The sequence below is a fragment of the Strix aluco genome, chromosome 9 (genome assembly GCF_031877795.1).
Source record: "Strix aluco isolate bStrAlu1 chromosome 9, bStrAlu1.hap1, whole genome shotgun sequence".
In the NCBI taxonomy this organism is placed as follows: Eukaryota; Metazoa; Chordata; class Aves; order Strigiformes; family Strigidae; genus Strix; species Strix aluco.
Window position 1 is genome coordinate 995,177 of NC_133939.1, and position 22,926 is coordinate 1,018,102.

Sequence of the window (22,926 nt, forward strand, 5' to 3'; positions counted from 1 at the left end):
AAATAACTGTGAGGAATGACGGGAGAGAAGAGAGGGGACTGGGAAGAAAAAAAAGAAAGGTCATCTGCTATCTATGGACTGGGAGTTCAGACAGGGATGTTCCACACCTGTGGTATTCACAGACCTATTTTGGCTGGCAGCTACCAAACACAGGACAACTCCAGGTCTGAGCCAGAGCATGGGACTATCAGTGGGACTGAGCAGCTCCTGCCTCTGCCTGTGGCGGGGAGATGACAGACCTCCATCGTGCAGACCATGTCCCATCACCCACCTGGGGCACAGCAGCGTCCTCCCACACCATCAGCAGCAGCACGCCTTGGGGAGCAGGAGCCACCCACCTGCATAAAGGGGTTTATATCCTTCTGCAGAGAGTGCTTGCTTTGCTTGACCAAGGGAGTAATTTTGCTTAAATTCTCACTCTCCTGGGAGCAGGCGGATTTCCTTTGATGTGCACTGAGAGGAGAAAGCAGAGAACATCATGCTGAGCTCCACCTGCCTTTCTCTGGGGCCAAAGCTGGCCTTCCTCCCCATGGAGCAAAGCCCTCCTGCCCCCGGAGGGCTGCCTGCACCACCTATTGCTGTAGCTTATGGATAGAACAGCTCCATCCCCAGCTTTGTCCTGAACAGGGGGATACTGAGGCATTTTTCTGCTCCCCGTTCACAAGCCAGCGATGCAGATGGACAATAACCCAGGTGTCCTGGCTGCCTGTCACACCCCAGCCATGCTGTGGTGCCTCCTCAGGCAGGAAGGGTGGTGCAGGTCTTCTCTCACCTTTTCCTTGGTGATAGAGCTGCATTCCGGTCTGCTCTGCAGATGAGGAATTTGAAGTCGAGGGTGCCTTTGTTCTCCAGCATGAAGGTGCAGGTTTTCCTGCTGCCGTTCACCAGGGCAGGGTAAATGCTGTTCTGGCTGAACACAGCTTCTGCTGACACCCTCACTGGGATGATGGTGATGGTCTCACCTTCCTCACAGATACTGGGCTCAATCACCTGCAACCGGAGGAGGGGTTGGTAAATACAGCAGAGAACAGCCTCTATCTCTGTCCCCTGACCCCATCTCCAGTCCCCATCAGCTCACTCTCCCTGTTTAAATGCCTCCTCCAGAGCCAGATTTTCAGCTCCACTTAGGAAACGTCACAAATGCTTTCTGAAAGACTGTTGTATATGTAGGAGAGAGGATGCTCCGGCTAAACCCAGAAGGCATGTGTCCTGCTTAGACTCTCAAGACACGGTGTGCTAACACCGCCTGGCCCAGGCAGCTCACCCGGCAGTGCAGGATGGGTTTGTCCTCGATAGCCATTTCCATCTTGGGGTGGAAGAGCAGCTGGACCTGCACGAGGTGCTTGGAGACAGTCAGCACGCCCTTCTGCGGCTGGACAGTGAGGTGGGATGCCAAGTCGGGTATGTTGGTATCTGCAGTTTCCAGCTTGAAACTGGGGAGAAAGGGAAGGAACAGAGACCTCTGCAGTTGAAAGTCCAGGTGCCACCAGCACAGCCAGGACTTTGCATAGGCCCGTAAAAAAAATAAAAGGGAAAGAGCCCAGCTCTGCTTGGGGAATCCCAGATCCTGACACAGAGCACAATCACAAGTGTTGCAAGCTAACCTCGACACTGAATGTTTTCATTCCCTCCTTTAGAGTCTCATAAAGAAAGGAGCTGACCCTCGAAGGAAGGCAATGAATCTCAGCAGTGAGTGCCTTAAATTTCCCCGTCTCACTTTCTGCTTCCTGCTGAGCTGTGAAGAACTGCTGGTGCGTGGCTGGACTCTCTATTAAAATATTTGAGATCTGAGAGCCCAGGCTTTCTATTTACCCAGGCCATGATGTAGCCAGCATGGGAACAGGTTCTAGCCACGGACAGAAGAAGAATGCAGGCCTGGGCAGATGGTGGCACCATGAATTCACAGACCCACCTGTATGCAATTTCGTACTTCCCTTTGTTCTTCAGAGTCAGCACTTGCTTTGTCTCATCCAGGACCTTAAGGATTCCAAAATCCACGCTACCATCTGCACCTACAGAAAACCCCCAGAGCCAGCTAAGAAACAGTGAATATTTCTGAGCTGCTGCAGACTACACCAAGTGACAAGATACATTTCAAAGCTCCCAAGTCAATCTGCGCAGGAAGTCGCACACCTCAAAGCTGGGAAGTGAGAGACTGTCTGTGCCCTGACAGTGCTTCATTCCTCACAGTGTGCAGGATACGTGCTTTACGTATCCGTGATACACTTCCATCCCATGCCATGCCATGCCAGGCGGCTTTGGTTGCCCACCTGCCAAGGCAATGCAATGCACCTGGACTACTTTGGTTTGGGGGCATCCACTGACCTTTAGAAATTTTGATGCTCAGAGCAACATCATAGGCCTCCACAAGGATTTGCATATTTTCAACCTGAACAATCCCCAGGACATTTTCTGCATCTGAAACCTGAGGCAGCAAGAAACAAACACCCCTTAGACCATTCTCCTAAATTATTTTGGTGGACAACACAGGAGTCCTTGTCTCTGTCGGCTGCTTCCACCATGGTCTCCCTTGCTTGACAAGCACTTGTGGACTCCCAAGCCTTCCTAACCTGTTCACCTCATGGGCTGACCCAGCAGGATTCTGCCGCAGTAAGAAGCCCTGTCAGCCCCACTCTGCACTCCTACAGCAGGGAACGCTGCTACTAAAGCGCCCTGGGAAGCACAGTGATGCAAAAAGAACTCAAGAAGTGTGAGGTGTCCCAGAGCACGTGGCACTGACAATCAACTCTCTCCTCTTCAATCACCCAGCATCCTGCAGCCTCTAAACCATGGGGAACAAAATCCCAGAGCGAAAGCGTGTTGCTCTATGTTAAGTGCCCCAGAAGGACTCCAGGATGGGTGCAGGGAGCATGCCGAAGTCTGGACAACCAAAGGACAGCATTCAATCATGCACAGCAGCAAGCTGGTTGTAGTATGGGCTTGGCACACAGCCTCGTAACCCAGGTGTAAGCCCCGCAGAGGCAGTGCCTGGTTATCTGGGGTAACGTGGATGCTCAGGCATGCACCGTGTGTTCTGGTGAACCCCCTTTGAAGCAGAAGAAGTTGGGCTCAGAGCACCCTTGTGCCCATCAGGTGCATCCCTTCCTGACTCCACAGCATACTTGCCCCATGAAGCTCACCTACAAGAGCACCCCAGCAGCCACTTAGTTTCCAAAACATTGTCCTGCAGTGACAGTCCCTTGCTGAGGGACTGGCCCCCCTGCAATGCCTGTAGAAAGGAATCTCATGAAGGCTCATCCTTTTGCTCTCTTTGCAGGGTACCCTTCAAGCACAGTCTCCACCCGAAAGAGCACCAGGCTGATCTCTCTGCCCTGCTCTGCCAGGGCGGGCACAGTCCCCCTCACCTCCAGTCGGATCATCTTAATGCTGAGAGCCTGCGTGGCCTTGAAATACAGATGCACGCCAAACTCCGTGCGGGGACCAACAATGCCCTCCTCTTGCAACACGGAAAAGTCCTCACTGAGCTTTTCCAGTCCACTGAGCCACCAGGCCACAGGCAGTGGGGTGCGGTTTTGCAGGACCAGGGTCTTGCTGTCCCTCCTGCAGAGACAGGAAGACACTCAGCATGAGCTGCTCGACAGTCCTGCTAGCCTTGCAGTGGAATGCAACTTGAAGCAGCCCTATCCAGTGTCTGAAACCACAGTTAAATGTTTTCTCTTTGTCACAAGTCTCAGAGGTGATGTCCTGGAGGAGAGCTGGGTGCTAAAAGTGTAACCAAGAGAAGGGAGATCAGGAGCAGCAACCGGACTCTCTCAGAACCAGCAGACAAGATACAAATGCATCATCAAGATGCCCATCAGCAGCATTGCTGGGGGCTACAGAGCTTGTGGCTGCCATGGGACACCCAAACCAGCACGGAACAGTGAGCAAGAGACCAGGAACTGCTGGGGGAAAGAGGGGCGCGAGCCCAGCCTCCAATCTGAGCGGCTACACAGCCAGCAGGAGAAGCTGACAGCTCGCTGACAGCTCTCGTCCCAGCAGCGCGGCCGCGGGAGGACTGACCTGTGCAGAAGCAGCTTGTTGAAATGCACCTGCTTGGGGCTGACCCCCAGCTCCACCTGCACCCCCTGGCAGCACAGGTGGAAGACCACTGGCTCTGGGTTCCCCTTAATGCGGCAGATGAGGTTGTCTTCCACAAGGCCAGCTGAAGTGGGGTACGCCCAAACGCTCACCTCCTAGCCCCGTCCCCGCAAAAAGAAATACAGAGGAGCATTCAGTGAGCAGGAGGAACAGCTCCTGGGCACTTCGAGCAGTGCCCACTCTACCTGCCCGTGTCCTACCTGCTTCTCATTTGCTTTCAGCCTCATGCTGGGAGGGTCTAAAAGGAACGTGTCCGCTTTGAGATCATGCTCAAAGGAGAAGTGAAACTCTGCTTCCAAGGGGGTGATGTTGAGGATGGTTATCTTCTCGCAGTTGCTGGGAAAGTGCTTTGCCTTGTACCTGTCCACAAAAGGGGAAAAGGCTGCAGAGGAGACTGCTGCCTTTATCACACCTCGAGGACAGCACCGTGTCCTGGCAGTGGGAGGCTGCACTGCAGGATCATGGTCTTACCAACAGGCTAAGAAAAAGGATGGCTTTCAGGGGCACATTGCATGGTACGTGTGCTCAGCCTTGCATTACTTTGATGTCTGCCCCCATACTTGGTGCCTCCACCCCAGAAGCGTGACGACACATGGGCCACTTAAAGAACGTTTTACGAAATCTACATTCAAAGGTGCCTGGAAAACTAAAAGCACGCCAGGCACAGGGGTTCTTCCCCCTTCTTTGTTGGATTTCCTTCCCTGCACACTATAATAAAGAAATGTTTTTGAAAAGAGGTTTTAGAAATAGTTTAAGTTATCTCTTTCAAAAAAGTCATGAGACTGCCTTGTCTTCCATGGGTTAGCTCAAAGTCTGAGGGAAGGAGATAGAAAGGATTAATTCCCAAGAGAAATGCTAAATTTAACAAATGTCCCTTCTCTCAGGTGTGGAACAGAATTTGAAGTTAAAGGGTTAAAAAGGCAAATAGAAACCTGAGACCATTCATCAGCCTGACTGAAGATCCTCTTTTGTTTTTTAAACTGGTTTGATTTAATTTCCTTGGGTTGTCAAAATACCACTAACACTCCAGAACTCCCATGAAGACAAGAATTTCTAATTAAAAAAAAGAATAAAAAGGACAATGTTAAAAATAAAAATATGCCAGCAATCACAATGACCACTCTTCTAGGCAGATGTTATCCAGCAGCGAGGACCAGGAAAATGTAAATCCCATTTTAATTCCTTTTCAGGTTCCCACACCTCCCTCCCCATACTGGCAGGTCAAATCATAAAGGCCTACTAATATTACAGATTAACAAATGGTTTACAAAACCATCAGCAGAGTAATTGCTCATTCAGTCTACCCATAGAGCTCACAGCACTTTAAAAAAGACCACAGAGTTCATTTCATAGGTGGTGTGAGATTTGGAGGGGGAACAGAAGTTGCCCCAAGTCATGTTCAGGCTGGAAGCAGCACGTGGCTCTGGCCACCAAGGCACCCCCCAGGTAGGAAGATCAGCTCCATCTCTCCCCAGCTCCTCCAAGACTCATGTGCCTGTTATCTACCCAAGTTCACACATCCGTGGCCCTTCAACCCCACGGAGCTCCCACGTCTCTGCCTGGGCCTGTCCTGAGTTGTGCCCCTGGGACAGCACGTCTCCGAGCATGTCCATGAAAGCCCAAGGCCCTGGAGATCCCATCCCAACGTCTCACTCCACGCAGGCAGCGCATCAGGATGTTCGCTCGGAGCGGGGAGTACGTACCAGTCTCTTGACTTCCCACACAGCAGCAGTCCAAAGTGGAATATGCCTGTGTTCATGACACACTGCTTGGTGATGATGTCATCCGCCTTGCTCTTCCTCCGGCGAGGAAACTCCAGCCTGGGCAGAGAAATTGGGGAATGAGGAGCTGTGAGACGCTCTAAGTAGAAAAACTGGTCAGAAAGCCATAACCCTTATTGGTGGCTGAGGTACCAGTACTGGTTCCCAGCTCCAAGCATGGGAAGAGATGCTGGGCGGATCAGGCCGCATGCTCTGCCCAAGCCAGAAGGTCACCGGGGCACAAGGGGCAGCCCTGGCTCTGAGTTCAGGGGGAAGCAGTGTGGGAGGCTCCCATGCCCCAACCTTACCGTTGGTCCTGGCTGACGGTGGGATACAGGCAGGTACCCCTGCAGTGCACCTGGTACTGTCGGTTTGTCCCCAGGATTTCAAAATGCAGCGTCTGGTCAAACTGCCCCAGCACCGTGGAGCTGAATTGGACCTTCAGTTCCACCTCACCGTGGGCAGGCACTATCCACCGGCAGCTGCTCAGCCTGGCAATTAAAGAGGAGGCTTCAGACATTGCTAACGAGCAAACGAGAGAAGGAGGAGGCTCATGGACTCGCCATCCCGTGAAGGCACCGGCAGAGGGTCCCTGCAGAGCTGGGGATGATGGACCCCATTTGGCAAGATGGACGTGAAGCAGAGGGATCACCTCCTCCCTCACAGCTCACCTGATGGATTTCCCTGGGGATGGGACTGTGTCCACGTCTCTTTGGTGCGCCTCAGGGGGCCGTGTGGGTGCTCCCATGCCTGGCGCCTGGAGACCTCTCCTGCCCCGGCTGGAGCTCCGCTTCTGCCTCACAGCCTCCCGCCTGCCCGCGGCTTTCTCCTTCCCCGACCGGCCCCTGCTTGGCGTGACCTGCTCCTCTGACACCTTCACACCAAGGGAGAGAGGAAAGGGAGAGAGGTGAGACCTGCCCTGAGACACCCCCATCCTGGAGAGAAAGCTGCAGGTTTGTTAACAGACAGGAGAGAGAATAAACCACCAACCACCTCTGCCCATGGATTTGGTCTTCCTTATGGGACTTTGTTTCGCCTACAACACCCCTCCTTGCCCAGGACCCCTCCTTGCCCAGGACCCTCTCCTCAACGGAAGTTGAAGGTTTTAGCTGATTTTTTTTTCTCTCATCTCACAGAACTGCCCTATGTGTCAAGCAGAGTCATCCCTTTTAAACAGACAGGAGGGATGCCTGCAGACACGGGGCCCCATCCTGTCTTCACTGCCCTTCCACAGTGATCCTTTTCCATCCCACCCGCCCCCCATGCAGCCTGGCCCCTGCCCTGGCACCTTCACTGCAGGCACAACAGGGACATCCAAGAGACTTCTGGTTTCCTTCTTTCCTTCTGCAGTGGCACCTTCTGGCACCACAAAGGTGAAGTGCTCGAGGGCTTATCCTGCTGCAGGGACCATCCACTTCTCCGGGTAATGGATCACAGAGTAAAAAGCGGTAGGTGGAATGGGAGGCCCCAAGGGACCCAGTCCCAGATCATGCAGGATCTAAAGAGTAAGAGAAAACCCTGTTTATACTCCCGTTGCCTTCATCCTCACACTTCCTGAAAGGCACTGAGCTTTTGGCAATGGGTTTTTTTATTTAGATACTTTTTTACACCCAGTGGGGTGGGCAGGCTCCAGAGCAGTGCCAGGACCTAGAAGTGGGACTTAGAGAGAAATCTCAACTCTGAGTGACTCGGCTGAAGGAAACAATGACCAGGAGCTGCCCTGCCCTGGGACCATTTTTAATGATTTCCAGACTGGGAAACTCTCCGAACAGAGAGCCCTCCCTCTTCCCACCCATCTGAGGGATGGCAAGAACTTCCCCAGCCATGTGGCTGCTGTGAAGCCATCGTGGAACATCATCAGTGGCCTGGACAAGGCTCTGTGCTGTTGTCACCTGGTGGGACACAATGCACCAGGGCCCAGACCACGGCAGGCTCAGGATATGAGCCTCGCAGGGCTCTACCTGCTCTGCCGCTGGCAGCTTGCTACTCTCCAGGATCACCCTAGTCACATCTGCAGAGCTCAGCACCTGGATGTCCAGACAGGGCACCCCAACCTCCTGGCCTCTGGCTGACCCTTCTGCACCTTCCCCTTCCAGCCCAGATAACTTGGAGTCCTCAAGACCCTTCAGTTTTTCCAGACGCTCCTTCTCCAGCCTCTCCTGGAGCTCCTTCTCTCTGTCCCTCCAGCCCCTACGACTGGATAAATGCTGGCGCTGGTCTTGTACTTGGTGCTGCACCACCTCTTAGTTCAGAGGGGACAGCAGGATACCCTGAGCTCTGTCCCAGGATGACAAAATGTGTGTGACATCCTTCTGCAATGCCTCGTAGATCTTAAACCTCAGGGCCAAGTTCTTGCTGTCACTCTGTGCCTCGGTTTTGGTTTCCCCCTGTTCTGGGTCTGCAGGTCGCACAACCTCCACTGGGCAGGCATCTGTTAGCGGAGCCTTGCTCTGCTTTTTCTTATCTTCCTTGTCACTTGCAAGAGAGTCTGGGTGCTCCTTTGCAGATCCCTTCTCTTCCCCCTCGGTGACATCAGACAGCTTGCCCATGGATGTGCTGGTGTTGCTAGCAGATGCGTTTGTATTCTGGGCAGGAGGAGCAGGACAAAGCGGTGAGCATTTCAAAGCACCAACTCAAATGCTGCAGGACAGCGGCGATCTTTGCAATAGCACCCCACGCCTCATCTGAGACCTGTGCTAGGTGCTCTACAAATCCTAATTCAGAACGCAGCTGGTACCCAGTTGAGCTCAACTGAAACTAAACTCCCCAGCGCCAGACTGATGAGGAGTCCTGCAAACCAGCTGAGAAACAGAACAGCTTCCCCAACCCAAACAGGGAACTTAAGACACCGCCTTACTCCTGTGCAGTCCTCCGGGCACGTTTCTGGTGTGCTGAGCATCCATCCCTGTGTCTGGCTGACGCTTTGGGAAGCCTGACTGTTAATGAATACCTAAAGGGCCTGGTGGTATCTCCTGCCAGTCAGGTAGCAAAAGACACCACATCCCAGGTGGGTCATGGCTCAGAGGTGTAAGTCACATGCAGAATGGGAAGAAATGCTGGACTAAAACTATCTAGGGCTTGGAGTTACATGAAGCCATGACTCAAAGGCAGCATGAGCCTAGAGAAACAGCTCTACCCAATGAACCCATGTGAAAATAGCCCTTGTGAAGCAGTAGCACAATCAAACACTGGCTGCTGTTTCCCAGCACAGCCTCATGTGTTGCTGACGGCCAGGTACTCATCCCCAGCACCACAGGTGGCTGCTGGCTTCGCCAGGAGTGGTACGGCTCAGCAGGAGGGTCCCCAGGGCTTTCACTCATCTCTATAAACACAACCACCCACCTGCCTGACTCCAGGATGGCTTTTCTTCCTTGAAGCATTATCTTTGTCTTTTCCAAGCTTTCCCTTGCTCCACTTATACAACTTCTTCAGCTCTTCTTCCTCCCTCAAGTGTTCTAGCTCCTGCTGGTGCTTTTCCTCAACCTCTTGAGCCAGCTGCTCCATGACTGCTCCACAGGCCTGGCACTGCTCCATCAGGCAAACATCAGCTCTATGAATGAGGCAGATGAGCTCTCACTGGCTAGAAATAAGGGTCGTCTTCTCTGCTCAGTGTTTGGCTCTGGTCAAAGCCAGACACAAGATGGTTACAACTCTACAGCAATTAGAACATCCCTGGGACTGTTCCCAGGCACGGAGGCACTTGTGTCCATCCTGTTACCCACTGCCAGTTTCCAAGTCACGGTGGCCACAGGCAAACTGCCCTTGGGAATGCTCCATCATTTCAGCTGACTCCCAGACTGCCTGGGAACGTGCAGGCAGGCTGGGCCAGAGCCACAGGGACTGCTAGCAGCACACCACTCCAGGCAACTGTCCTGCCGTGCCCAGGAAGGTGCCTGGCGGCTGTTTTGTCTGCTGGTACCAGCAGCAGGACTTGCCTAGATTGGGCCTTCCAGGGTTATCCCCTGCGAGCGCGCCAGCTGCTCTGCACCAGGGCGTTGCAGTCTGCAAACAGGCCCATGAAAGGGGGAGACGAGGGCAAACAGGCAGATTTCCCCCCATGCGCCGAGAGGCAGCCACCCCACCATGCCCTGATGCTGAGCTAGCTCCCCAGGGGATTTCAAAGCCCCTTTCAGAAGAGTGTGCTGCAGGGGAAACTGAGGCACAGTGGGTACAGGGCTTGCAGAAAGCTCTCTGTGGAGGCAGACGCTGTCTCCTCCTCCCTGTGCTGGGCTCTCATTACCACACTGCCCTGCCAGACCTCCTGGGGGTGACACTCGCTGATCTCACCTCTTCTGTGGGTGAAAACCCGACTCACACGTTGCATCGCTGTCCTGGAGCGAGGGCTCCAGCCGAGGGCAGCGCCTCGAAGACACAGGGCTGGGCCTTTATCCTAGTTTTGACCAGGATGGAGTTAACTTTCATTGGAGTATTTCACACCATGTGATGCCATGCCCAGGGATACAGGTGGCCGGGCTCTCTCGGACGGGCACCGATTTCGGGTCTGGTCCGGTCGCGTGTTGCTGTGGGGGCGGTCGCCGTGCTCGGTAAGCCACTGCTGCATTTTCTCCGTTTCTTTTTGGACTCGCTATTGTTACTGTTGTTCTCTTGTTATATTTAGTAAATTCTTTCTTTTTATTCAACCAACAAATTCTCTTCTTTTTTGCTCCTCCCCTATGTCACCAGGAAGGGGGAGGTGAACGGCCAGCCACGTGGCGTCTGCCTGCCGGCTGAGTTCAAGCCTCAACAGCCTTCAACTTCTGGGGCACCTTCCGACGCACCCTCGCTGGCCAATGTTTGTCCACCTGAGCAGAAAAACCAATTGTGTGAGGTCTCCTTGGTCTGTGAGGAGAGACCCTTGGTTCCTGCAGTGCTCTGAGACACCATCATGGTGCTGAAGGCACCCACAGCCAAACCAGCCGCGGCCACCCCTGGCCTAGAACTGGAGGGAAAACATGTCGTCAGGGCAGGCAGATGGGGAGGCACCGTCCTCAGAAGAGGAGGAACGGGAAAACCTAAGAGAGAAGTGAAGCACCAGCTAATGCACAGGTCCAGGTGAGCCAGCCTTGCTCTGTACCCTCCAAAGCTTCCTCAGACGAGGTGTAGCCCAAGTGCTCATGCAGCCACAGGGGCAGAAAGGGCAAGAGAGGCAAAGAAAACCCAGCTGAGAAGTTACATGTTACACGTTGTCTGTGCTTTACATTCTGAACAGGCTCATTTATAGTGATGAGCCAGTTACAGGGGTCCTGGAGCTGATTGTGGAGCTGGACAGTTTCTTCCTGGCACTGCCCACACTGGAGAGTGGAGAACTCCAGTCTGTCCCTAGAGATGCAGAGGGATGGCATGGCCATGCTGGCATGGAGGCGGACGTGGAACGTGGGGCCTCCTGCTACCTAGGGAAGGACAGAGCATCCAGCTGAGAGCCCCGGTGACATCTGCTGCTGTCACTGACCCTCCACCTGCCCCGAGAGGTGCATGGGCACAGCAGGGTGAGGAAGCACACCGTGGGTACCTTGATGGGCAGGAGCATGTCCACCTCTCCCAGTGGCAGGTTGGCACTCTGTGGGTCGAAGTGCACTTCAAACATCTTGGTCTCGCAGCAGAGCAGGTGCTTCACGTGGTCCAGATCCACACTGAAACCTTGAACAGATGAAAATAAAGCAGCTGAGATACACAATCGACATGAACGTGTCACAAGCACGTTAAGGCTGTATGTCCTGGCTGGCAGCTCTGTGAAGGACCCCTTTGTACCTGTGGAGAAGACTGCCACTCCTTCTCCATTGTCATCGCACAAGGAGAAAGGGTTTTCACAGCCAGAATCCAAGACCCACATGGTAAAAAGGAAACATCTCAGTTGAGGAGCTCCAGCCATTCCTTCACTAGGCATCCCAGGGAAGGACGCACAGACCTCTCCAAAGGAGAATTTCCAACTAAGATTCCCCCATGCCATGATGCTCCCTGAAAAACAATTTAGAGGAGGCACCTGATCACCCTTCAGATATGGCAAGTCACCGTTTGCTGGTACTGCAGCCTTATGTCAAGGCCTGTTTCGAAAGCCTATTTTGATACAACAGAAGACCTCACAGGCTGTCTTCTCAATAAAGGCTGAACAGAAAGAAGTGCTATGGCATTATGAACTTTAAACAAAGCACTTACAAACCACAAAGCATCCATCTATTTGCAACACAAGCCCATGGAGTGCCCATCAGATGATGCTCATGGTAGCCAAGAGCAGAAGATGCTGAGAGGTGACCAGCCCATCCAGCCGCTGCAGGGAAGTGTTAGGGCAGGCACGGGCAGGCCGGGTCTCTGAGCACTGCTGGCCAGGAGAACTCAGGCTCTAAAGCACGAGGCAGAGGGTCCCAAGGAGGAAAAAGTTATACATACAGCACTCAAAAAAACTCCCATGTCCAGTGAGTTAAGCTAATCTGTCAGAGACAGCTCCTTCAAGCCCACGTGAAGTCTCTCCAGCACTGGTTACCTGTGTCACGCAGGACCCATCTATCAGCATGGAAGGACACAGGGAACTGCCCGGTGTTGGTGATCCTCACGACGTGCGTGGGGGTGTTACCAAGAATCACGTACCCAAAGTCCAGGAGGTACTCAGGCAGCTCAGCTCTGAAAGGAGGAGTAGGGACAGTCCTTAAACCACAGCCTGGCTACATTTCCAAGAGCATGGAAGATGCAAATAAAGTGAGTATTTCTGGATTCACTGCTGTAAAAACTTAACTCAAGCCCATGAAACCCAAGGCCTGACCACCTGGTAATAAGACTTTGGTAAGTCACGAGGAGCACAGGACCTAGGTTTTATCAGCTACCAGTGGGACCTTAAAATAAAACTAGTTTAAAATGAATACTGGTCACAGCTCCTCTGCTATGGAAAGCCACTGTAGATAAGTCCAGTGGACCTCCACTGGTCTCAATGAAACTGCTAAGCCTGGTGTACAGCCCCAGCCTGAAACTGCTTCAGGACCTTGTCATAAGATTCGCCTGCACAGGAAATCTTCACTGCTCTGCAACCAGATCTGTCCCCAAAGCAGCACCGACAGATGCAGTAATCAACACCTACAAGGTTCATGGGAGGGTCCTTTTCCAGAGCAATCACACTCGGGAAAGCACATACGTGATCTGTTTTGCAGAGCATCTTCCTGAACTGGAGCCTACCGTGCCCGTGCCTCCTCATGAAGGAGCAGAGGGAAGGTACCGAGGTAAGCCCTGCAGTCCCACCAGCATCCCAGCCACCTGATTTAGGGTTTGTCAAAGGTGTGTCAATCTCTGTGGTTCCCTACTCTTTTTGCTCAGTGTGGTCTGTTAGCTGGAACAAAGATGCCAGCTTTGAGTTGCCTCTTTCAGAGCTGGTCAGCAGGGATGGTGTTGGTGCTCTCTGGGAGGGCTTGATGCTCTCCCTAAGAGCAGGACCCAGCGCCTGTGGGGAGCTGAGCACCTCCAAAGCTCAGGGTGGTTCTGTGGAAGTGAGGACACTCAGCTGCTCACAGGGAGCATCTCAAAGCTACCAGGATCAGACTCTTTCTGAAGTCCCCACTATCCCCAGCTCTGCAGACACAAGGAACTCTCAGGAGCAGGGGTGCACTGCTGGGTGTTACCCTCGGGGCACCTGGAGATAGGGTACAGGAGGCCCTACTAACTTGAGAAGCCTCCGACAAGCGTGCTGGTCAAAGGCAGTGGCCTCTGGGGGACCAGAGGTGAGAGCTTTCTGCTGCTCCAGGGCGTGTTCCTCTATCAGCATCTGCTCCATCTGCATCTGCAGCCGAGGGTCAAGCTGAAGGAAGGAAAGGCAGCGGCTGGTTAGCAACGGTCCTTCCCAAGGCTCCCCCCTGCTCGTGTTGAGAGGGGTGATGGGGTCCTTCTGTCTCGCTGCTCAGTGTCTGTGACACCTCCTGCTCTTAGTCAGGGCCTCATCTCAAGGGCAATGAACTCCAACATCTTTGCCTGCCCAGTTGCTGTTACAAAAGCTGATCTGGCCAGACAAACAGACAGACAAGCCAGGAACCTTCTAGAGCTCCAAGTCTTTGCCTGCCCCCACCCAGTGCCAAAGCAGCTCGGACAAAAGCTCTCTTGTAAAGGGAGCCACGATAAAGCTGATGTCTCTTAGAGATCAGCACTGACAGCACAGTCCCACGGCACAATCAGGCTGCTGCTATTAAGCTCTGTAACCTGGCAGGGCTTGGGTTGTGAGCAGCAAATACCCCAGTGATGACCTACATCTCCCTCACGAAGTACCATAAATTCAATCACTTGAGCAGGGTCTTCAGGATCTCTCCCTAGGGCAGCCCCAGAGGCAATGCTGAGCTGATGCAGGATCATGGGCAGGTGTGGGCAGGGAGGTCCCAAGTGCCAGCAGGGCACCGGGAAGCCTGCTGCGAGCTGCAAGGGACCAAATGACACTGGGGGAGGGTGGCACATGTCAAACGGGGCAGCAACCATTCTCACCACGGCGTCCAAGGGATCTGGGGGTGGCTCCACGGCCACAGCCTCCCCCAGAACAACTGTTTCCTCTCTCTGGCCATCTTCTTCCATCTTTTCTATCACCTCCTTGAGGACCTTCTCATATTTTTCATTTCCTGAAGGAAGAAAACATCCACAAATAGAAGCGTGGCACAGCGCCATTCCCATTTAAGCTGGGAAGCCCCACTCCCCCGACTCTGGCCTCTCCCAGAAACACCCTCCTCAAGCAATGTATGGAAAGTAGATGCTGCTTTTCCTCTATCAACCCTGATGTTCATTCCCACCCATCTTCCTCCCCACATAGGAGCATCTCATCCTCCGCAATGTGATGCAAATCCAAACCTGCCAAAATCCCTGCCAGCCTGTGCTCAGCTTTCCCGAGCATTTCTGTCCAGCCATCATCTCCCCAGGACTCCGACACATGCTGGCAAGCTCTGCAGGATGGTTCCTGGGGCAAAGCCCACGCGGGCTCATCTGCCAGAGCCTCAGGAAGCAACCAGGGGTGAGTGTTGGTCTGACAGCCCTGAAACCTCCAGGCTCGGTGAAGGCAGGTGTGAGCTGCCCTACAGGTATCTGACATGGGGGAGAAACAGGGGACCCTCCTAGGGAGCAGACAGGCCATGCTCACCTTTGATGTTCCTGGGCAGGTCCAAGTAGATCCTGGGAAAGCTCCCCTCTCCTTTCAGGGAGATTTCTTCTGGTTCCAGGTGACCCACTTGGATCTGAAAAGTCCTGCAGAAGGCTCCAGGCACTCCTGGCAGGTAATAGACTTTCAGCACTTGCTCCTTGCCAGGTCCAACATAACCCTGTAGGGTGTGGGAGAGGAGGGAGAGAATGCACCAAAGAGGGTTTGGTGGAGGGATGGCTCAGACGACAGACACACCGAGAAGAGAAGGCGGGTTCTCATATATAAGAAAGTATCAGACAACATCATCACCTTCTAGCTCTCTTGTATCCAGAAACTGAAGTCTCCTACACCAGGTCCTTCAGAGGGCTCATAGGGATGCACTCCCCCAGGACAGACCCACAGACTGCCCCTTGCTCAACATGAGCACAGCTCTGCCCCTAACGGTGTTTACCCTCTGCTAGCAAGAGCCAGACTAAAGAAATAAAAAGCTCTTTTACCAGCCACTATGCAAAATAAGTGAAGTGCCCACACTCTCAGCATGGCCAGCAGCTCCTGCCACAGCACATCAGCTGTTCCCAGCCTGGTGTTGAAGGGCCTGACCCCTTATAATGATCCCAACCAAACACCTCCTGACTGTGCTGTTACACCGGGGGTGCGTGAGCCTGTCCAGACTCACGGTGACTTGCAAACATGCATCTCTGAAAAGGCAGGAGCAGAGACTTGGACGAGATCTAGGGAAGGTGTTGCCAGGAAGGGCACCTCCTCTTCGGGCTTCCAGAAAGGCTGCCCGAGCCCCAGGCTAGGCTCCCGCCAGGCTGAGAGCAAATGTGAGCAGACAGCAACACAGCCCTGGGTGAGGGACACAGCCGCAGCTTTCCTCGGCTCGCCCTCTGCACACCGGGCTGGACCCTTGGCTCCCCACCCCGCTTCATGCTGCCGGGAGAAGCTGCTGAGCAGGACAGATCCTGCCACTTGGTCCCCTGAGCCCCTGGTGCAGCGCAGAACACAGCTGCAGCGAAAGCCAGCCCTGCCAAGCTGCCAGCGCCAATGGGGCTGTTACAGCAACCGACTGCATGTATCCGAGCAGAGCTGGGTCTTTGGAAGCTCACAGGAAGAGGGCATCAGTGTGTCACCCCTTGTAGGAGACAGACATGAGGAAATGTAAACACCGTTTGGCCTCCTCTTCCCACTGCAAAAAGGGACTAGACAGGAATGCTGCTCCAGCCCAAAGACAGTCACACAGGACTGAGAAGTTGGGATGGTGGGATGCTGCACACTCCTCTCCTCACTGTTCCAGCCCTGCTCCTGCCTGGCCCCCTCACTGCCCCACAAAGCTGCTGCGGAGCAGCAAAGCTGGGGGAGTGGGGGACCGGTACAGGGGCTGCTACAATTTCTGGCAAAGCAGCTTCATGCCCAAGTGAGAGCATTTAAGTCCCGCTCAGTGCTGGCAGGGGGCTGGCAGGTGTGCTACAGGCAGTGACAAGGAGTAAGCCCTGTCCAATCACACACCCTGGGCAAGGTGATCCTCAGGAGAGCTGGCACAGTGCAGCCCCAGTGCCCACACAGCCGGAGTGCTCAGCAGTTGGGGTCCCCAGAGCCACCGAAGCGCTGGTGCCTCCAGCCAGTGGCTGCAGGGTCACCCGCCAGCAAAGGCCGTGAAGGGCGTCAATTAGGACCACGCTTGCTTGACCCTCCCTGCCCCCCAGCAGCAGCTGCTTACAGCCCTGTCTCTCCTGTCTGCTTTTGTGGGTTGTTTTTTTTTTTTAATTTTGTTTTTTTCCCCTACAACCCCCTCCTGGGCAGCCTGACCCAGAGCTGGGGTCAATCACTCACGCCACCTCCATACTCACCGTGCTGGGCAGGACCAGGGGCACGCCGGACAGAGGGCTGTCTGCGGTGCCCGCGCTGGGCCTTAGCACCACGTAGGTGAATCCCATCTTCCTGCTGTTCTGCAGGGTGACCTCTGCTTCGGTGACTTTGTTAAATGGCTGAAGAGAGGACAGAGGAGTGGGAAGCTGAAGGCACAGGCCTGATACTGGGAACTTCCTTCTGCTTTCTCAGGTGGGGTTGAGAAGGCGGTACATGGAGATCACAGTACTTGGCACAGCTTGATACAGGAAGGAAACTGGAAGCCTTCACATCATGATGCAGATAAAAGTCTCATTTTACAGTGTAAAAACAAGCCAAAAAAACCCAAACTCAGCATAGGTCCGTAGGATCTGAGTGGGCTTCTCCAAGCAAAACTATCGATTTCTCCCTCCCCAGAAGCCCCGTGTCCAGCCTGCTGCCCAGCCCGCCCTCAGGGCACATGACAGCAGGGCAGAAAAAAGGGGGATTGGCACAAGCACGGCTTTTTGGTGGCAAGCTGGGGGAGGCAACGCAAGCAGTAGGCGTACAAGAAAATCTACCTTTGCTTCCAGGGAGTCATCTGCATCTGCTGGCTCTTAGGCAGGATCCCCTGTGGCTCCCAGGGCTTCGGCTGGCTCCTCCACACCTCCATCCCTGCAGCTGCTCCCTGCAGACACTGAGCGCTCCGACCAGGCTCCCTCCTCCTTTGGTGGCGGGGTTTGATGAAAAATTTAGGTACTGGAGGGCTGAACCTGGGAAATAACATAACTTTGATTGTGGACCTGCAGTGGGAGGGAGGGAAGCCTGCACAAGCAGCTCCTCGGCAGGATGCGGCCCCCGACTGGGCACTGGTGGTGTGAACTCAGTAATGGGTCTGACCCAGCAGCTCCAAAACCAGGATGGAGCAGGTCAGCATATGGGGCTGCCTAGGGATGACGCTGGTATAGCGACAGCGCAGGCAGCTGGCAACTGGTTGCAAGGAGGAACGGAAGAGGACACGGGTGAAAGCCTTGTAGGAAGGTAAAAAGCACAGCAGGAAAGGAAGAAACACAAGAACTGTGCAAAAAGGTGAACCTGAGACACAAAGGGGCAGATCCGGAGAGCAACAAGCCAGTGCAGACCCACCAGTGTCCTCCTGAAAGCACCCACAGCTGCAGACTGTGCCTCCCCCACCCAGGGGGCCAAAGCGAGAACTTCTGCAGCTCTACCAGGTGCTAATGCGGAATATTTCCCCTGACACCCACCCGCAGCTGCAGGTCAGCACAAGCAAGCAGCAATGCCCGAGGCTTTCTCCAAGCGCCGTAAGGCAGGAGCAGGGATAGAGCCCGGAGCCTGCTGTGCCCGAAACCCGACAGAGCCCAGCACCGTGCGGGGGTACCCACGGAGCCCGGCACAGGACACCCCCACACACGCGGGGCAGCGTGGAAAGACACGCTGAGCAACTCCAGGCAGAGACTCACAACTGAACAGCCCGTTGATCCCTGAGGAGCATCGAAGCAGCAGCGACTGGTGCTCTGGGGAAGGAAGCTTTGGTCATTTTTAATCAATACACAGCAAATGCCGATGACAAGGTTCAGCTCCTGCTGTGCCACTGGTATTCCCTGGTTGTGAAACAACGGCTCCAACCGCACCTCGCGCTAAAAGGGCAGCAGCTCTGCTGAAACAAGGCTATAACCGATGTGGCACTTACCAACGGCATGGTCACCTCCCCAGCAGCTTCTAAACACAAACCATTTGAGGGTCAATTTGGCAAATGATTCAGCAAAGCAGTTCAACAGCTCATCTTACTGACAGGACTGAGTTGATAGTTTGACCAACACGTATCGGTAAAAAGTGTTCGGTTTAACATTTTCAAACATTCCCAGTGACTCAGACTACATTCCCTGTTTCAAATTGCAGCAGGTGCTCCCAGTAACTCTGTTCACCCTTCTGATGCCCCATGGAGGGACACACTGGAACCATGCCTGCCTGTCACCACGCCTATCTGCAAGTGTTCCCGGGGGCAAACAAGGCCCATCTTTTACAGCAATGTGGGTGCTTCATTCCCAGCTGGGAACGCAGTGCCTTTAGCGACGTGCTCCTAAATGAGTATTTGTCTCTAGCTTTGCAGCTTATCATTGAAGGCTGGTTTCCATTTCTGGATTAGAGGCTCTGCTCCTCACAACCCCCAAGAGATCCCACCTGACTTGTCCTTCCTGCAACAACATGCAAGAACAAGGCTCTGCCCAGGCGAGCTGCCCCAAGCAGGGACCAATGAGCAGCAGCACTGTCACCCCTCCCCAGCCCCCTTTGCCTGCTACTGGGACCACATGGGGGACCCCAAAGGCGACCTCGGCACCGTCCACGTGGAAGAGCAAAGCAGGACTGGAGGGGACGAAGGCGCGCGCTTGCCCCTGCAGAGCATCGTCTATCTCCAGTCCCACCAGTGCAACCTTCGCTTCTCTCAGCCGAGGCACCTTAACAAGTATTGGGGTGCCCTAAGGGGTGACACACCTGCTCAACACCTCCAGCAGCCGCTAACTTGGGCATCTGCCTCAGGATGAAATAAATCCACCTCACCTACAACAACGGTGCCTCCGGGCAGCCTGCAGCTGGACACTGCCTGTCCCTGGTGATAGGGAGATGCCTGCAGCGCAAGGGCAGACACATCCAGGGCCAGGAGCACCTCGAAGCCCTCCAGCTACACACCAGTCTATGCACCAGTTCAGCACATGGGTCTGGCCATTGTCATGGTGATTGTGCCAAAACCGCTAGCTGTGACCCGTCCTAGCGAGGAAATGAAAGCGCGGCTCTCAGAGCTGCTTGTGATAAATACTGTAGGTTAAGAACAGCTCCTGAGGAGAGGTAAACCCCTAAGATGCAAAATCCATAATCACTTATGAAATTACCCTTGGTTTTATAGAATGGCTTGAGGCAACTTCATGGGATTGTGGTGCCTAGACAACAATATTTTTCACTCTAAAGCAGAAGCCTCTGGGACCTGGTGCTGGGAGATGATGCGATTAGTGAGTCCTGCCGTGGAGAAGCACAAAGCACAGCGAGGGACTTTTTCCAGTGAGGGAAATCAGAATGAACAACAAGAAATGTAACATGAAAAGGAAGGGAGAGAGGAACCCAAGGTGTCAATAGAAAGCTGACCCCTGGGACAAGAAATCTTCCTGCTGCTGAAGAAAAGGGGGTTGTCTTCAAAAAGGAGAAGAAAGGGGAAGATAAGATGCTCAGCATCAGCCCAGGCTCTTCCCCTCCAGCACCTTCTGGCCAAGGCTGTGAATGCAGGGAGGAAGGCAAGGAGCAGAAAGCAGCTCCTCCACCTGCAGAGAGGACCCATCCCAAACCAGAGGGGCCGAAGGGCTGTGGACGTGCCTCCACCAGCACCATGGAGCTGAAAGATGGAGCCTCCTGACATAAGCAGGTCAGCCTGGAGCTAGAGGGGCTGAAAGCAAGGGGTTAAGCCCTCCAGGTCCATCTCACCCAACCTGGCCACCCCTCAGGTGAGACAAAATGCATCCAGGAATTAACAGTGGGGATTTAATGGGAGTACGGGCAGATTGACACCAGGGGGAGAGGAGTCCTTCCTGTTAAGGCCAGGACAACCTTGTGTCACCCACTGTCCCCAACCTCTGAGATGTTAAAAGAAAATATCTCAGCCTGTCTCTTGGTTTCTGAGCCTGCTAGGGCCACAGCTTCCCACACCCTCCTCCCAGAACAGAGGAGCTAGAAATCACACCGCTTCTGCAAACTACACGTGAAGATTCACACAGGATGATGTGACCCGGCCGGCTGAGGCTGTGTGAGAGCCAGCAACATGAGGACTGTCCCCTCAACTCTGCAGTGCTGCAAGAGGAGTGTCCCAGCTCCTCACAGCCCCGGCCAGCACTAGGGACATGAGCCAGAAGCCACCACCCCTTCACATTAAATGCCAGAGTTTTAACAGTGCTGAGACTGCTTCCCTAGTACATGGCACCCACGTGTGGAGCATCCTTGCCCAGGACCCCAAAGACTACCCGCTGGTGCCCCACTAGCCATGGCAGTGGGTTAAAACAAGCCTCCCAACAAAGCACAAGCTCTTCTCAGGTCATCATAGGGAAAAGCACCAGAGACCGCATGCCCATGAGGCACCTGAACAGGCTACAGGCCCCTACAGTGCACTTTTATTTCTCCTTCCGGCCATCAGATGCATGTTAAAAAGGCACTTTGGAGCAAGCTACAGACAGCTCAAGGGTGTTTGCAGCTAAAAACAAAATAATATAGTACAGGCGCAAACTAAAAGCCTTCCCAGTGCACCATGTGGGAACACTGGGCTTGAGCTGGGCCACCTGGCCAGCAGCTGAGGAAGGTAGTGGCGAGGGTTTGCCCTCATCAAGAGTGACTATTGAACAGCATTTCATCCAAATGGCCTTGAAGCCTATTTCTTTGCTTAGATAAATTCCCCTGCTGAGCTAAGGTTTGTGTATTTACTGAACCACCCACTGAAATTCAGACCAGGCAGTGGAGAGATAGAGAAGAGAAGCAACATTGCTGCGCTGAGATCCGACACCTCCAACTCCTATCTTGCACACGCTGGAAGGGATTAAGCTGGATTTGGCATTCATCTAAATGCAGCGAGCAGTCCCACTGTGACCAAATATTAATTAACTCGAAGTTCATATGCAATTTCAACAGCCACTTACTTATCCAAGTCAAAAAAATGTCAGTTTTGAGAGATGAGGGAGAATTTTGATTTCTTGTTTGAAAGCACAAATTGTGTGGGAATGGATGCAGCGGAAGTGAAGTGTCTCATGTTCCTGGGGCAGCAACCAAAGCTCGCCAGCACCTTTAAGCAGGAGCCACAGGATTTGATTTTTGGGTGCACAAGATTCCTCGGCTCCTGCTGAAGCCCACAGACCTTGACCATCCCATCACTTTCAATGAGAAGAGTCAGAGGAGGGTCTGAGGCCCCTCAAGCTCCACCTGACAGGGCTCGTGCCTCTCCCAGAGTATTTCCACAGGATGTGGCTGGTCCAGTTTTGCAGGGGACAGGCACTAAAGATCCTCAGGCACTTTGCTTCAACCGAAGCTGGACCACTGGCACTGCAGGCACAGCAGCTCTTTGTGGAGATCATCCTTCGGCAGCAGTATTTCCCTCTCTTGACAGGTCACAGCCCTGGACGAAGTCTCCACTGACTTTACTGGAGTTATTCTGACTTGCACTGCTTTTACAGATGGCAAAACACGACCCAGTAAGTCCTCTCCTTCCACGTGCTTTGCACATCAGCCAGGCGATTTATAAGCATCAGGTGAGCTCCTGATTCTCTATCAGATGGAAAAACGTTTCTCAATCCTACTCTGGCCAGAGGTCCCTCTGAACAAATCAGCAGCTCTAACAGTAAATAAAATTGTAGTCTTTGTTCAAAATTAAACGAGGCCTGACAGCTGTATTTTGCAGATGCTAGTTAAAGTAATTGGCACCAATTACAATTGTACCAGCTGCTTCAAAAACCAGCTCTGCCAACAGATGACTGTATTGACTCCCGTGACCGATAGCAAAGGAGGAGAGATGTGCTCCAGCCGTCTTTGTGCCAGGGATCTGGACACTCACCATTTCAGGATGCCTTCATGGGGACAAGCGCTAGAGCTTGGAAAGGGTTAAGAATACTAGGAAGCAGGGGGGAGCAGAAGAAGTGGTTGAGCATAACCAGCTGAGAGCAGCAGGCTGCTCCTGGGTGATTAGAAAGGCAAGCAGGAGGCTTCCAGCCCTGGGAAGAGAGAGATTCTCAATCCTTCCTCTCCTTAGGGAAAGGCTGCAGGAGGCCGAAGCTGGATCTCAATAAGTTTGTGAAAGGGCTGAACAGGATGCAGTCTAAGGTGGTAGGAACCAGGCTGGGTGGGCCAGTTTCACCCTAAAGGAAGCCAAAAAGCAGCTCAAGCCTGTGCTGGGGCATCCTGGGGGTTGAGGACCAGCAGGTACCTGGGCTCTGCTTTGGAGGTCTTCTCCCCCAAGCTCTCCTCATAGCCATAGCTAATCTCCAGTTCCCAGCAGGTTGTGTCCTCTGAGCCAGATCCCAATTCTCTAAACAAACCTCTTTATTGATGATCTCTATTATTTGTAATGGCAGCAGTTCAACACACAATGGTTAACTTTGCTCG

The 22,926-nt window shown here is 53.6% G+C and overlaps 1 pseudogene; it reads right to left on the reverse strand.

The window, feature by feature from the left end:
* The window catches only part of LOC141927318 (hydrocephalus-inducing protein homolog), a 100,412-nt pseudogene that overhangs the window by 23,471 nt on the left and 54,015 nt on the right, over nucleotides 1-22,926 (reverse strand).